This window comes from Nicotiana sylvestris, chromosome 2 (genome assembly GCF_000393655.2).
Source record: "Nicotiana sylvestris chromosome 2, ASM39365v2, whole genome shotgun sequence".
In the NCBI taxonomy this organism is placed as follows: Eukaryota; Viridiplantae; Streptophyta; class Magnoliopsida; order Solanales; family Solanaceae; genus Nicotiana; species Nicotiana sylvestris.
Window position 1 is genome coordinate 216,276,813 of NC_091058.1, and position 16,675 is coordinate 216,293,487.

Below are 16,675 nucleotides of genomic sequence, written 5' to 3' on the forward strand. Positions count from 1 at the left end.
TAATTAAGGTAGCAGATGGTTTTAGAGGTCTCTCTCTTTTAGTGAGAGCTTGGTAATTATCATTTTCTTTTAATTTATTGTGTGAAAATTGACATATACAGGACATTATTCCATTTGATGATTTAGCAGATATTGTACTAATCTTATTTTCTTTGTTTGTTCATCTAGTTTACATCTTTTCTTTCTTCCACAAAAATACATCCAGTGTCTTGGTTTCTTCCGAGCTCTTCCTACTTTCGCCTACTCATTAAGGGGTCATCTGGTTTGAATATGGTTTATGCTGTGATAAGTTATACTCGAATAAATTATGTCGGATTAGTTATCCTGGTATTGTTTTGTATTCACTATTTGGTATGTTGTATTAAAAATGACAATTGCATAATTTCTAAGTTATCCCGACACTAGATACCCCATCCCCTACAAGGTATAAATTATTCCGTGTACTAATTTTAATCCCGGGATAACTTATACCAGATTTGCTAACGAAATAAAGTATTAAAATGGTATTAAATTTTTATACCAGCACTATATCGGGAGTCCCATGATCGATCTTTGAAATAGTCTTCCAACATGAATATATTGACTTAAATCAAGAAATTTGATTATAATATCCAAATATTCAATAAGTAATAGTAGTAGTAACATTTTTTCGGGTAATTTGAACTGAACAAATGAACTTCCTTTCATTTTAGATATGTGTGAACGTTATTATTTATTTTTATGAAAGGCAAAACAACAACCAAGTCGTTGTAGTATAGTGGTGAGTATTCCCGCCTGTCACGCGGGTGACCCGGGTTCGATCCCCGGCAACGGCGTTTGTTTTTATCTAATTTTTTAATTTTGTTTGGCAAACTGAAAAAAGTAAGTACGACAAATTTTAAGCCTTCAAAGCTACAGCTAGGGCTGTTCACGGTTTGACAGAAAACCGATCTAAACCGAAAATCGAACCAAACAGATTAAGTAAACCGATATTTTTCTTGATTTGGATTGGTTTTGGTTTTAAATTTTAAAAACCGATAATATTTGGTTTGATTTTGGTTCTATTATAAAAAACCGAAAAAAATCGAACCGAACCGATTAATTATATAAAAATATAAATAATTATTGATATATGATATAATATCTTTTCGTAAATAATTTTAAATACTTTATGCATTTTAATTATTATTTTGAATTTTAATTTATCCTGCTTATATCTTAAAAGATTGTCTAAGCCCAAAAGAATAGGAATCAACCAATTTTCTTTTCCTTGAGAGAATCTAATTCTCTAACCTACACACATACTTTTTCCTAATAAAAGAGTTAGAAAAAAAATCTACGACAAGAGTAAAGAAAGCAAACTCAAATTGCAAGACTATAGTACCTAAAGCTTGAGAAAGTAAACTTTTAGTTTGTTTTTTGTTTATTTTTTTCGTATAAACAGGTAAATAAACTTTCAGTTCCGAAATAAATATATAAAAAAGCATAAATTTAGCAAATTATTTTCAGATTGTTGTTTAGTGTTGTTTTACTATTATCGGTTTATCATTAGCTTACTAGGAACCGAAAAACCGAACCAAACCAACAACAACCAAACCCATAGTTTGTATGTAATTTGGTTTGGTTTTGGTTTTAAAATTTTAAAAACCGATTAAATTGGTTTGGTTGTGGTTTTAATAAAAAACCGGCCAAACCGAACTGTGAACACCCCTAGCTACAGCTAACGAACAAATAATCTGCCGACACCTTTTCTTTCTGTAGGCTTCACCCTTTAGGGATCGTTTGGTAGGATGCAATAGATAAAATAATACATACATTAACTTTATATATTTATAATAACTTGTTTGGTACACTTTTTAAACATATGCATTAGTGGTGCAAGCATTAGTTATACAATATATTTGGTATTATCCTATGCATAACTAATGCTTAAGAAACCACGGTATTAACAATGCAATAGGTTTGAATGCATGCATTAGCTTAGTTAAAGATAAAATTGTCCTTCAAAATTTATGTTTGATTAAAATATGATATTATATTAATGCAAGTTTCAAATAATCCAAGAAAGTGAGAAACAAAATTATATCTCTTGTAAATATATAAATACTTAGCATATTTTTTCTTTTATAAATAAATATTCAGTTCTATACTACAATATAGGTACGCAAATTAAATAATTTTTAAAACCTTTTTCATATAATAATATTCCTCAACCTATATTTCTTTTAAAAAGATAAAGTGATTGATTGGTTATGAGGATATTTTTATAAACAAACAATTCTTTTAAAAATCGTGCAATGTTTGATACATCAAACCAAACAATTGATAAAAAATATATCAACATAATTAATTTCAGCATAACTAATATCTGTATTACTAATACACCATATTCAACGTTATTCTTATATACCCTACCCAACGATCCCTTAGACTTTTCCATTATTGCCTTTTTATATCACTGTTGAAATCCTTAGCATTATCTTTACCAGGGAGCACTAATGGCAATCCAATATCATGCACCAAGAAAATGAATAGGCTCACAATCAAAACTGTTGGTTGAGAATGGATGCAAAAATGGAGAAAAGAAGAAAGAATTAAAGAGAAGAAGAACGGCTTTGGAGAAGAATAAAGAAAAAGAGAAGGAAAGATAGTTTAGGGCGTTAGTAATTGAGGGTATTGTTGTTGAATTAGAAAAACTTATAAGGATAAAAAAGTTTATTCTTTGGTAAACTCAATAGTTTTTAAGCCGAAACGCAATAAATTGAGAAGTTGAGATTGCTAGCTAATAGCTTTTGACTTGTTTTAGGTAGTTTTTAACTTATTTTAAGTATTTTTTTAAACTTGTCGAACACTAAAAATCTTAAAAGAGCTTAAACCAGCTAAAAGCCAATCCAAACACGTCCTCTAAAACAATAATAAGAACAAATATACTACAATTAACTTGTGCAATGTATACAGAGGCGAACCTATGACTTAGGTTGAAGGGGCATTTGCATCTATACCCGCTTTCTGTGTCACATTTTAACTTGTGCCCGCTTTGCAAAAAAAATTGCAAGCGTACCCTCTTTTTCACATAATTTCAGCATACGTGGCTGAAGTAGCAAAGACAATCACGCAAAACTTCAGCATTCTAGTAGACGGGCCTGAAGTAGCAAGTGTGTTGAACCAAGTGTGCTGAAGTTTTTGTTTGTAATTGCTGAACTTAAGCATAGTAGCTGAAGTTTTGTTCTCTATTTGCATTGCTGAAGTTTTTGTTTTTTTAACTGGCGAACTTCAGCTCTAGAGCTGAAGTTTTTGTTTTGTAACTGGCGAACGTTTTTGTTTTTGTAACTGGCGAACTTCAGCTCTAGAACTGAATTTTTCGCTTTGTAACTGACGAAAATTTTGTTTTGTAACTGTCGAACTTCTGCTCTAGAGCTGAAATTATTTAGCTCATTTAGCCATGTGGGTCGGATCCAATGTTGCTAGGTATGCACCACTCCCATAAGGTGTCATTCTTACTCTGTTATACATGTCGATCAAACTACAAGTTGATCTTAGCTAAAGTTTCTGCAACAAAGACATCGCTTTCTGCATATGCCAATCTTTCTGTTCTGTAAATATGCCCCACTGTACCTTTCAGTTATGTTTCTTATAGTGTAGTCAATAGTAGTGGCTGAAACAGCCCTAATATGAGACAGAAGTAGTTGGTTCTTGAATGTAAATACATAATGACAAAATTTAATGGCTACAAACTTTAACCAGCAGAACTGAAAGTTACTACCCAAATTTATGGCAATCATCTCATGAACTGAAGTTCCATAGCAGCACCAACAGCAGCAGAAGAAAGAAGAAGAAGAAGAAGAAAACGAAGCAGAAGGAGGAGGAGGAGAAATGGGGCTGAAGTTATTTAAAAAGTGGATACAAGTTAAAAGTTTAAAAAAAATGAGTATAAGTTAAATGAGGGCGACCAAATAGGGCGCCCCGTGCAATTTTTACTAAGATGAAGGGTGACTGGAGCCCGTAAACTTTGACCGAAATCTTATATATGTATACGTGTATACCTTAACGCTAAAAGTCTTTAGGGGTACTGATTGATCAAAATGTTTTATCCCGTCGCATTAAATTTCTGGGTCCGCCTTTAAATGTATAGACATCAATACGGGTACAACCTCAAGCGATAATGTTATCTATCATAAATTAAGCAAATTAAAAGAGTGAAAGTTAGGACCCCTCCCCTCACCCTTTGGTATAGTTACCGACTTTGATATAATAAATACAAATTAAGTGATTAACTATGTTTTGACCTGGTTGTTTCATGTCAATAAATTTTAAAATAAGGATATGATAGACTTTTGTCAAAATCTGCTTCATGACGTGTCTTCCAACCAAAGGTATTTATCGGGCGGGCTGGACACAAAAATGGTCAGCCCGTTAGGGTTATGGGCGGGTTGTTAGCAGGCTGAAGTTAACGGGCTGGTGGCGGGCTGGGATTTTTCGGGTTCTATAGGGCCCGTACGGGTTCAGGCCTAGCGGGTCGGGCTTTCATTTTTTTTATTATTATTTTTAACTATCTTATATTTTTCTTTTTCAATGTTATTGATAGTTAAGTACTTAAGTGTTTTTAAACTTTTAAGGGTTAAATTAAAGATTAGAATTGAACTTTTAAGGGTTAGAATTAACAGAACAAACTAAAAGTCTAAAACATAAAACATATTAACATAAATGCATAAGTCCATATAAAAAATATTGAATAAGAGTATAAGACATTATGCAATCAATAGGATGAATTTCTTCCATGTGCCTACGAAGTTGACCTGTTCCCCCATTCTTACCGGGCTCGTGTTTATAAACTTCATTACATATTTTACATTTTACATAATTTTTCTCATTTTCTAGTCTATCAAAAAAATTCCAACACTTACTTCTTAATCTTCTATTCTTCTTAATAGGCAAAGGAGGCTTACTTACACTTCCACCTCTAATATTTTGACTAGCATTACCGGGTGTAGGTGGTGGTATTTCAAGATTATCAGATGATTGAATATCAACTATAATATCATCTAAATCATCATCAATACCAAAATTTTCTTGAAGTAGCTCATAATCTACATTTACGTATTCGGGTAAACTTTCAGAAACATGTGTTGCACTACTAGAAGAACCACCTCTTACTCTTTTGGAATTTTTCTTACTACCACCTTTACTAGTGCAAGCTTTTTTGGCCTCTCTAAGTAAATCCATTATCTAATTTAAAACAAAAAATGCAAATAATAATTCTAAATAATAAAGAGAAAGGGATGGAACGAGTGTACCAGGATTCCGAATGCCGCACTAAATTTGATATAGAAACGAGAAAGTAGAAACTCAAACTTCAAATCTTCAATTGATATTTGATAACTTGATAATTAATGTCACACTTCACTTGAATAATTGAATTAGAAATTTATGATAATAATACTTTTGTAACGAAAGTATGAAACTTGTAAGTTGAAACTTGAAAGCTTGAAATAATGAGCAATTGAGAATACTATCAAGAGAGAATTGAGAGATAATTGTGAGGAATAATGAAAAAGAAAGGGAGTATTTATAGTTTTTTAAAAGGATTCAATTGCAATTTAATTTTGTTTGGCAAACTGAAAAAAGTAAGTACGACAAATTTTAAGCCTTCAAAGCTACAGCTAGGGCTGTTCACGGTTTGACAGAAAACCGATCTAAACCGAAAATCGAACCAAACAGATTAAGTAAACCGATATTTTTCTTGATTTGGATTGGTTTTGGTTTTAAATTTTAAAAACCGATAATATTTGGTTTGATTTTGGTTCTATTATAAAAAACCGAAAAAAATCGAACCGAACCGATTAATTATATAAAAATATAAATAATTATTGATATATGATATAATATCTTTTCGTAAATAATTTTAAATACTTTATGCATTTTAATTATTATTTTGAATTTTAATTTATCCTGCTTATATCTTAAAAGATTGTCTAAGCCCAAAAGAATAGGAATCAACCAATTTTCTTTTCCTTGAGAGAATCTAATTCTCTAACCTACACACATACTTTTTCCTAATAAAAGAGTTAGAAAAAAAATCTACGACAAGAGTAAAGAAAGCAAACTCAAATTGCAAGACTATAGTACCTAAAGCTTGAGAAAGTAAACTTTTAGTTTGTTTTTTGTTTATTTTTTTCGTATAAACAGGTAAATAAACTTTCAGTTCCGAAATAAATATATAAAAAAGCATAAATTTAGCAAATTATTTTCAGATTGTTGTTTAGTGTTGTTTTACTATTATCGGTTTATCATTAGCTTACTAGGAACCGAAAAACCGAACCAAACCAACAACAACCAAACCCATAGTTTGTATGTAATTTGGTTTGGTTTTGGTTTTAAAATTTTAAAAACCGATTAAATTGGTTTGGTTGTGGTTTTAATAAAAAACCGGCCAAACCGAACTGTGAACACCCCTAGCTACAGCTAACGAACAAATAATCTGCCGACACCTTTTCTTTCTGTAGGCTTCACCCTTTAGGGATCGTTTGGTAGGATGCAATAGATAAAATAATACATACATTAACTTTATATATTTATAATAACTTGTTTGGTACACTTTTTAAACATATGCATTAGTGGTGCAAGCATTAGTTATACAATATATTTGGTATTATCCTATGCATAACTAATGCTTAAGAAACCACGGTATTAACAATGCAATAGGTTTGAATGCATGCATTAGCTTAGTTAAAGATAAAATTGTCCTTCAAAATTTATGTTTGATTAAAATATGATATTATATTAATGCAAGTTTCAAATAATCCAAGAAAGTGAGAAACAAAATTATATCTCTTGTAAATATATAAATACTTAGCATATTTTTTCTTTTATAAATAAATATTCAGTTCTATACTACAATATAGGTACGCAAATTAAATAATTTTTAAAACCTTTTTCATATAATAATATTCCTCAACCTATATTTCTTTTAAAAAGATAAAGTGATTGATTGGTTATGAGGATATTTTTATAAACAAACAATTCTTTTAAAAATCGTGCAATGTTTGATACATCAAACCAAACAATTGATAAAAAATATATCAACATAATTAATTTCAGCATAACTAATATCTGTATTACTAATACACCATATTCAACGTTATTCTTATATACCCTACCCAACGATCCCTTAGACTTTTCCATTATTGCCTTTTTATATCACTGTTGAAATCCTTAGCATTATCTTTACCAGGGAGCACTAATGGCAATCCAATATCATGCACCAAGAAAATGAATAGGCTCACAATCAAAACTGTTGGTTGAGAATGGATGCAAAAATGGAGAAAAGAAGAAAGAATTAAAGAGAAGAAGAACGGCTTTGGAGAAGAATAAAGAAAAAGAGAAGGAAAGATAGTTTAGGGCGTTAGTAATTGAGGGTATTGTTGTTGAATTAGAAAAACTTATAAGGATAAAAAAGTTTATTCTTTGGTAAACTCAATAGTTTTTAAGCCGAAACGCAATAAATTGAGAAGTTGAGATTGCTAGCTAATAGCTTTTGACTTGTTTTAGGTAGTTTTTAACTTATTTTAAGTATTTTTTTAAACTTGTCGAACACTAAAAATCTTAAAAGAGCTTAAACCAGCTAAAAGCCAATCCAAACACGTCCTCTAAAACAATAATAAGAACAAATATACTACAATTAACTTGTGCAATGTATACAGAGGCGAACCTATGACTTAGGTTGAAGGGGCATTTGCATCTATACCCGCTTTCTGTGTCACATTTTAACTTGTGCCCGCTTTGCAAAAAAAATTGCAAGCGTACCCTCTTTTTCACATAATTTCAGCATACGTGGCTGAAGTAGCAAAGACAATCACGCAAAACTTCAGCATTCTAGTAGACGGGCCTGAAGTAGCAAGTGTGTTGAACCAAGTGTGCTGAAGTTTTTGTTTGTAATTGCTGAACTTAAGCATAGTAGCTGAAGTTTTGTTCTCTATTTGCATTGCTGAAGTTTTTGTTTTTTTAACTGGCGAACTTCAGCTCTAGAGCTGAAGTTTTTGTTTTGTAACTGGCGAACGTTTTTGTTTTTGTAACTGGCGAACTTCAGCTCTAGAACTGAATTTTTCGCTTTGTAACTGACGAAAATTTTGTTTTGTAACTGTCGAACTTCTGCTCTAGAGCTGAAATTATTTAGCTCATTTAGCCATGTGGGTCGGATCCAATGTTGCTAGGTATGCACCACTCCCATAAGGTGTCATTCTTACTCTGTTATACATGTCGATCAAACTACAAGTTGATCTTAGCTAAAGTTTCTGCAACAAAGACATCGCTTTCTGCATATGCCAATCTTTCTGTTCTGTAAATATGCCCCACTGTACCTTTCAGTTATGTTTCTTATAGTGTAGTCAATAGTAGTGGCTGAAACAGCCCTAATATGAGACAGAAGTAGTTGGTTCTTGAATGTAAATACATAATGACAAAATTTAATGGCTACAAACTTTAACCAGCAGAACTGAAAGTTACTACCCAAATTTATGGCAATCATCTCATGAACTGAAGTTCCATAGCAGCACCAACAGCAGCAGAAGAAAGAAGAAGAAGAAGAAGAAAACGAAGCAGAAGGAGGAGGAGGAGAAATGGGGCTGAAGTTATTTAAAAAGTGGATACAAGTTAAAAGTTTAAAAAAAATGAGTATAAGTTAAATGAGGGCGACCAAATAGGGCGCCCCGTGCAATTTTTACTAAGATGAAGGGTGACTGGAGCCCGTAAACTTTGACCGAAATCTTATATATGTATACGTGTATACCTTAACGCTAAAAGTCTTTAGGGGTACTGATTGATCAAAATGTTTTATCCCGTCGCATTAAATTTCTGGGTCCGCCTTTAAATGTATAGACATCAATACGGGTACAACCTCAAGCGATAATGTTATCTATCATAAATTAAGCAAATTAAAAGAGTGAAAGTTAGGACCCCTCCCCTCACCCTTTGGTATAGTTACCGACTTTGATATAATAAATACAAATTAAGTGATTAACTATGTTTTGACCTGGTTGTTTCATGTCAATAAATTTTAAAATAAGGATATGATAGACTTTTGTCAAAATCTGCTTCATGACGTGTCTTCCAACCAAAGGTATTTATCGGGCGGGCTGGACACAAAAATGGTCAGCCCGTTAGGGTTATGGGCGGGTTGTTAGCAGGCTGAAGTTAACGGGCTGGTGGCGGGCTGGGATTTTTCGGGTTCTATAGGGCCCGTACGGGTTCAGGCCTAGCGGGTCGGGCTTTCATTTTTTTTATTATTATTTTTAACTATCTTATATTTTTCTTTTTCAATGTTATTGATAGTTAAGTACTTAAGTGTTTTTAAACTTTTAAGGGTTAAATTAAAGATTAGAATTGAACTTTTAAGGGTTAGAATTAACAGAACAAACTAAAAGTCTAAAACATAAAACATATTAACATAAATGCATAAGTCCATATAAAAAATATTGAATAAGAGTATAAGACATTATGCAATCAATAGGATGAATTTCTTCCATGTGCCTACGAAGTTGACCTGTTCCCCCATTCTTACCGGGCTCGTGTTTATAAACTTCATTACATATTTTACATTTTACATAATTTTTCTCATTTTCTAGTCTATCAAAAAAATTCCAACACTTACTTCTTAATCTTCTATTCTTCTTAATAGGCAAAGGAGGCTTACTTACACTTCCACCTCTAATATTTTGACTAGCATTACCGGGTGTAGGTGGTGGTATTTCAAGATTATCAGATGATTGAATATCAACTATAATATCATCTAAATCATCATCAATACCAAAATTTTCTTGAAGTAGCTCATAATCTACATTTACGTATTCGGGTAAACTTTCAGAAACATGTGTTGCACTACTAGAAGAACCACCTCTTACTCTTTTGGAATTTTTCTTACTACCACCTTTACTAGTGCAAGCTTTTTTGGCCTCTCTAAGTAAATCCATTATCTAATTTAAAACAAAAAATGCAAATAATAATTCTAAATAATAAAGAGAAAGGGATGGAACGAGTGTACCAGGATTCCGAATGCCGCACTAAATTTGATATAGAAACGAGAAAGTAGAAACTCAAACTTCAAATCTTCAATTGATATTTGATAACTTGATAATTAATGTCACACTTCACTTGAATAATTGAATTAGAAATTTATGATAATAATACTTTTGTAACGAAAGTATGAAACTTGTAAGTTGAAACTTGAAAGCTTGAAATAATGAGCAATTGAGAATACTATCAAGAGAGAATTGAGAGATAATTGTGAGGAATAATGAAAAAGAAAGGGAGTATTTATAGTTTTTTAAAAGGATTCAATTGCAATTTAATTTTGTTTGGCAAACTGAAAAAAGTAAGTACGACAAATTTTAAGCCTTCAAAGCTACAGCTAGGGCTGTTCACGGTTTGACAGAAAACCGATCTAAACCGAAAATCGAACCAAACAGATTAAGTAAACCGATATTTTTCTTGATTTGGATTGGTTTTGGTTTTAAATTTTAAAAACCGATAATATTTGGTTTGATTTTGGTTCTATTATAAAAAACCGAAAAAAATCGAACCGAACCGATTAATTATATAAAAATATAAATAATTATTGATATATGATATAATATCTTTTCGTAAATAATTTTAAATACTTTATGCATTTTAATTATTATTTTGAATTTTAATTTATCCTGCTTATATCTTAAAAGATTGTCTAAGCCCAAAAGAATAGGAATCAACCAATTTTCTTTTCCTTGAGAGAATCTAATTCTCTAACCTACACACATACTTTTTCCTAATAAAAGAGTTAGAAAAAAAATCTACGACAAGAGTAAAGAAAGCAAACTCAAATTGCAAGACTATAGTACCTAAAGCTTGAGAAAGTAAACTTTTAGTTTGTTTTTTGTTTATTTTTTTCGTATAAACAGGTAAATAAACTTTCAGTTCCGAAATAAATATATAAAAAAGCATAAATTTAGCAAATTATTTTCAGATTGTTGTTTAGTGTTGTTTTACTATTATCGGTTTATCATTAGCTTACTAGGAACCGAAAAACCGAACCAAACCAACAACAACCAAACCCATAGTTTGTATGTAATTTGGTTTGGTTTTGGTTTTAAAATTTTAAAAACCGATTAAATTGGTTTGGTTGTGGTTTTAATAAAAAACCGGCCAAACCGAACTGTGAACACCCCTAGCTACAGCTAACGAACAAATAATCTGCCGACACCTTTTCTTTCTGTAGGCTTCACCCTTTAGGGATCGTTTGGTAGGATGCAATAGATAAAATAATACATACATTAACTTTATATATTTATAATAACTTGTTTGGTACACTTTTTAAACATATGCATTAGTGGTGCAAGCATTAGTTATACAATATATTTGGTATTATCCTATGCATAACTAATGCTTAAGAAACCACGGTATTAACAATGCAATAGGTTTGAATGCATGCATTAGCTTAGTTAAAGATAAAATTGTCCTTCAAAATTTATGTTTGATTAAAATATGATATTATATTAATGCAAGTTTCAAATAATCCAAGAAAGTGAGAAACAAAATTATATCTCTTGTAAATATATAAATACTTAGCATATTTTTTCTTTTATAAATAAATATTCAGTTCTATACTACAATATAGGTACGCAAATTAAATAATTTTTAAAACCTTTTTCATATAATAATATTCCTCAACCTATATTTCTTTTAAAAAGATAAAGTGATTGATTGGTTATGAGGATATTTTTATAAACAAACAATTCTTTTAAAAATCGTGCAATGTTTGATACATCAAACCAAACAATTGATAAAAAATATATCAACATAATTAATTTCAGCATAACTAATATCTGTATTACTAATACACCATATTCAACGTTATTCTTATATACCCTACCCAACGATCCCTTAGACTTTTCCATTATTGCCTTTTTATATCACTGTTGAAATCCTTAGCATTATCTTTACCAGGGAGCACTAATGGCAATCCAATATCATGCACCAAGAAAATGAATAGGCTCACAATCAAAACTGTTGGTTGAGAATGGATGCAAAAATGGAGAAAAGAAGAAAGAATTAAAGAGAAGAAGAACGGCTTTGGAGAAGAATAAAGAAAAAGAGAAGGAAAGATAGTTTAGGGCGTTAGTAATTGAGGGTATTGTTGTTGAATTAGAAAAACTTATAAGGATAAAAAAGTTTATTCTTTGGTAAACTCAATAGTTTTTAAGCCGAAACGCAATAAATTGAGAAGTTGAGATTGCTAGCTAATAGCTTTTGACTTGTTTTAGGTAGTTTTTAACTTATTTTAAGTATTTTTTTAAACTTGTCGAACACTAAAAATCTTAAAAGAGCTTAAACCAGCTAAAAGCCAATCCAAACACGTCCTCTAAAACAATAATAAGAACAAATATACTACAATTAACTTGTGCAATGTATACAGAGGCGAACCTATGACTTAGGTTGAAGGGGCATTTGCATCTATACCCGCTTTCTGTGTCACATTTTAACTTGTGCCCGCTTTGCAAAAAAAATTGCAAGCGTACCCTCTTTTTCACATAATTTCAGCATACGTGGCTGAAGTAGCAAAGACAATCACGCAAAACTTCAGCATTCTAGTAGACGGGCCTGAAGTAGCAAGTGTGTTGAACCAAGTGTGCTGAAGTTTTTGTTTGTAATTGCTGAACTTAAGCATAGTAGCTGAAGTTTTGTTCTCTATTTGCATTGCTGAAGTTTTTGTTTTTTTAACTGGCGAACTTCAGCTCTAGAGCTGAAGTTTTTGTTTTGTAACTGGCGAACGTTTTTGTTTTTGTAACTGGCGAACTTCAGCTCTAGAACTGAATTTTTCGCTTTGTAACTGACGAAAATTTTGTTTTGTAACTGTCGAACTTCTGCTCTAGAGCTGAAATTATTTAGCTCATTTAGCCATGTGGGTCGGATCCAATGTTGCTAGGTATGCACCACTCCCATAAGGTGTCATTCTTACTCTGTTATACATGTCGATCAAACTACAAGTTGATCTTAGCTAAAGTTTCTGCAACAAAGACATCGCTTTCTGCATATGCCAATCTTTCTGTTCTGTAAATATGCCCCACTGTACCTTTCAGTTATGTTTCTTATAGTGTAGTCAATAGTAGTGGCTGAAACAGCCCTAATATGAGACAGAAGTAGTTGGTTCTTGAATGTAAATACATAATGACAAAATTTAATGGCTACAAACTTTAACCAGCAGAACTGAAAGTTACTACCCAAATTTATGGCAATCATCTCATGAACTGAAGTTCCATAGCAGCACCAACAGCAGCAGAAGAAAGAAGAAGAAGAAGAAGAAAACGAAGCAGAAGGAGGAGGAGGAGAAATGGGGCTGAAGTTATTTAAAAAGTGGATACAAGTTAAAAGTTTAAAAAAAATGAGTATAAGTTAAATGAGGGCGACCAAATAGGGCGCCCCGTGCAATTTTTACTAAGATGAAGGGTGACTGGAGCCCGTAAACTTTGACCGAAATCTTATATATGTATACGTGTATACCTTAACGCTAAAAGTCTTTAGGGGTACTGATTGATCAAAATGTTTTATCCCGTCGCATTAAATTTCTGGGTCCGCCTTTAAATGTATAGACATCAATACGGGTACAACCTCAAGCGATAATGTTATCTATCATAAATTAAGCAAATTAAAAGAGTGAAAGTTAGGACCCCTCCCCTCACCCTTTGGTATAGTTACCGACTTTGATATAATAAATACAAATTAAGTGATTAACTATGTTTTGACCTGGTTGTTTCATGTCAATAAATTTTAAAATAAGGATATGATAGACTTTTGTCAAAATCTGCTTCATGACGTGTCTTCCAACCAAAGGTATTTATCGGGCGGGCTGGACACAAAAATGGTCAGCCCGTTAGGGTTATGGGCGGGTTGTTAGCAGGCTGAAGTTAACGGGCTGGTGGCGGGCTGGGATTTTTCGGGTTCTATAGGGCCCGTACGGGTTCAGGCCTAGCGGGTCGGGCTTTCATTTTTTTTATTATTATTTTTAACTATCTTATATTTTTCTTTTTCAATGTTATTGATAGTTAAGTACTTAAGTGTTTTTAAACTTTTAAGGGTTAAATTAAAGATTAGAATTGAACTTTTAAGGGTTAGAATTAACAGAACAAACTAAAAGTCTAAAACATAAAACATATTAACATAAATGCATAAGTCCATATAAAAAATATTGAATAAGAGTATAAGACATTATGCAATCAATAGGATGAATTTCTTCCATGTGCCTACGAAGTTGACCTGTTCCCCCATTCTTACCGGGCTCGTGTTTATAAACTTCATTACATATTTTACATTTTACATAATTTTTCTCATTTTCTAGTCTATCAAAAAAATTCCAACACTTACTTCTTAATCTTCTATTCTTCTTAATAGGCAAAGGAGGCTTACTTACACTTCCACCTCTAATATTTTGACTAGCATTACCGGGTGTAGGTGGTGGTATTTCAAGATTATCAGATGATTGAATATCAACTATAATATCATCTAAATCATCATCAATACCAAAATTTTCTTGAAGTAGCTCATAATCTACATTTACGTATTCGGGTAAACTTTCAGAAACATGTGTTGCACTACTAGAAGAACCACCTCTTACTCTTTTGGAATTTTTCTTACTACCACCTTTACTAGTGCAAGCTTTTTTGGCCTCTCTAAGTAAATCCATTATCTAATTTAAAACAAAAAATGCAAATAATAATTCTAAATAATAAAGAGAAAGGGATGGAACGAGTGTACCAGGATTCCGAATGCCGCACTAAATTTGATATAGAAACGAGAAAGTAGAAACTCAAACTTCAAATCTTCAATTGATATTTGATAACTTGATAATTAATGTCACACTTCACTTGAATAATTGAATTAGAAATTTATGATAATAATACTTTTGTAACGAAAGTATGAAACTTGTAAGTTGAAACTTGAAAGCTTGAAATAATGAGCAATTGAGAATACTATCAAGAGAGAATTGAGAGATAATTGTGAGGAATAATGAAAAAGAAAGGGAGTATTTATAGTTTTTTAAAAGGATTCAATTGCAATTTACAAATTATAAAAGGGGGGGGGGGGGCTAAAATATAAATAAAATACCAAATTTTGGTTGTTTTTGACAGATTTGGCCGTTGGCCAACGGTCATTTTTGAAATTTGACCGTTGGCAACGGTCAGATTTAATTTAAAAAAAAAACAAATTAGGCGGTTTTGCGGGCTGTCGCGGACTAAGGCCCGTTAAGAACCCGTTAAGGGCTTAATGGGTTGTGGCGGGTTCGGGTACCCGTTTAGCGAAAATTAACGTTATTAGCCCGCCCCCCGTCCAATCCGTCCCAACCCACACACATTTGCACAGTAACGGGATGGACCGGGCTGACCCGGGTTGAATCGGGTTGTTAGCGGGTCAGCCCGGCCCGATTAACACCTCTACTTCCAACCGGCAATTAAACAGGGTTATGTAAGTCGTGCACTACTATTGCCTTTTTTTTCCTTAACGTTTTGGTAGTTTATGTAATTATAAATACGGAAAAGGGCCTAAAATTCCCCTAAACTATCCGTTTTGGTACAATAATGCCCTCCATCCATCTATTATGCCAAATATACCCTTTCGTTAATGTTTTTGGCTCACAAATGCCCTTTGAGTTAACGGAGGACACGTGTCATCCTCCTGTTGGCACATTCTAAATATTTCTTAATTAATTAAAAAGACCCAGTATTCATACCCAAAAAATAATTTTCTAAAGCAATTTTTCTAAAACTTTTTTTACTAAAAACTGAAGAAAAAAAAAGGAATTTTTTTTCCAGTTTTTACAAAAAAAAAAGTTTTTTTTTACTAAAATAATATTTTTGTAAAAACAAAAATATAATCTAAAAAGCAATTTTCTAAAGCAATATTTTTGAAAAAACTGGAAAAAAAAGTAGATATTTTTTGCTAAAATAAAAAATAAATAGAAAAATCCAGTTTTTAGAAAAATATCTCTTTAAAAAACTGGAAAAAAAATCCATGTTTTTTGATGTGCATTGGTCCTATGTCAACCATTTATATACACAGATTACAAGCTTCCACAACAGCAGAAAACGATCCTATAATGTTTGTTCTTTTGGTTCAATATTTTCACGTTATGGCTTCTAAAATAAATTCAACTTTGCAAAAAACTGGATTTTTTTATTTATTTTGATTTTAGCAAAAAAAATCTACTTTTTTACATCTACTGATTATTTTAGTAAAAAAATCTATTTTTTTGTAAAAACTGGAAAAAAATTCCTTTTTTTTCTTCAGTTTTTAGTAAAAAAAAAAAGTTTTAGAAAAATTGCTTTAGAAAATTATTTTTCGGGTATGAATAATGGGTCTTTTTAATTAATTAAGAAATATTTAAAATGGGCCAACAGGAGGATGACACGTGTCCCTCCGTTAACTCAAAGAGCATTTGTGAGCCAAAATCATAAACGAAAGGGCATATTTGGCCCAATAGGTGGATGTAGGGCATTATTGTACCAAAACGGATAGTTCAGGGGCATTTTAGGCCCTTTTCCGTTATAAATATTGTCTGATTATTTGAGTTATTTTTTGCTTTTTTGCTTTTGATGTATGCTAATAAGACTCAAGTTACATAACATATATATCCAGATTAATTAAACAATGTTATAAGAGACTCATCGCTTCATTC

The 16,675-nt window shown here is 31.8% G+C and overlaps 1 non-coding gene across 1 annotated transcript; it reads left to right on the forward strand.

Moving 5' to 3' along the window:
- Nucleotides 1–743: 743 nt before the first annotated feature.
- Nucleotides 744–815, forward strand: TRNAD-GUC (transfer RNA aspartic acid (anticodon GUC)). Its single transcript has one exon. It is a non-coding gene; the product is annotated as a tRNA-Asp (tRNA).
- Nucleotides 816–16,675: the final 15,860 nt, after the last annotated feature.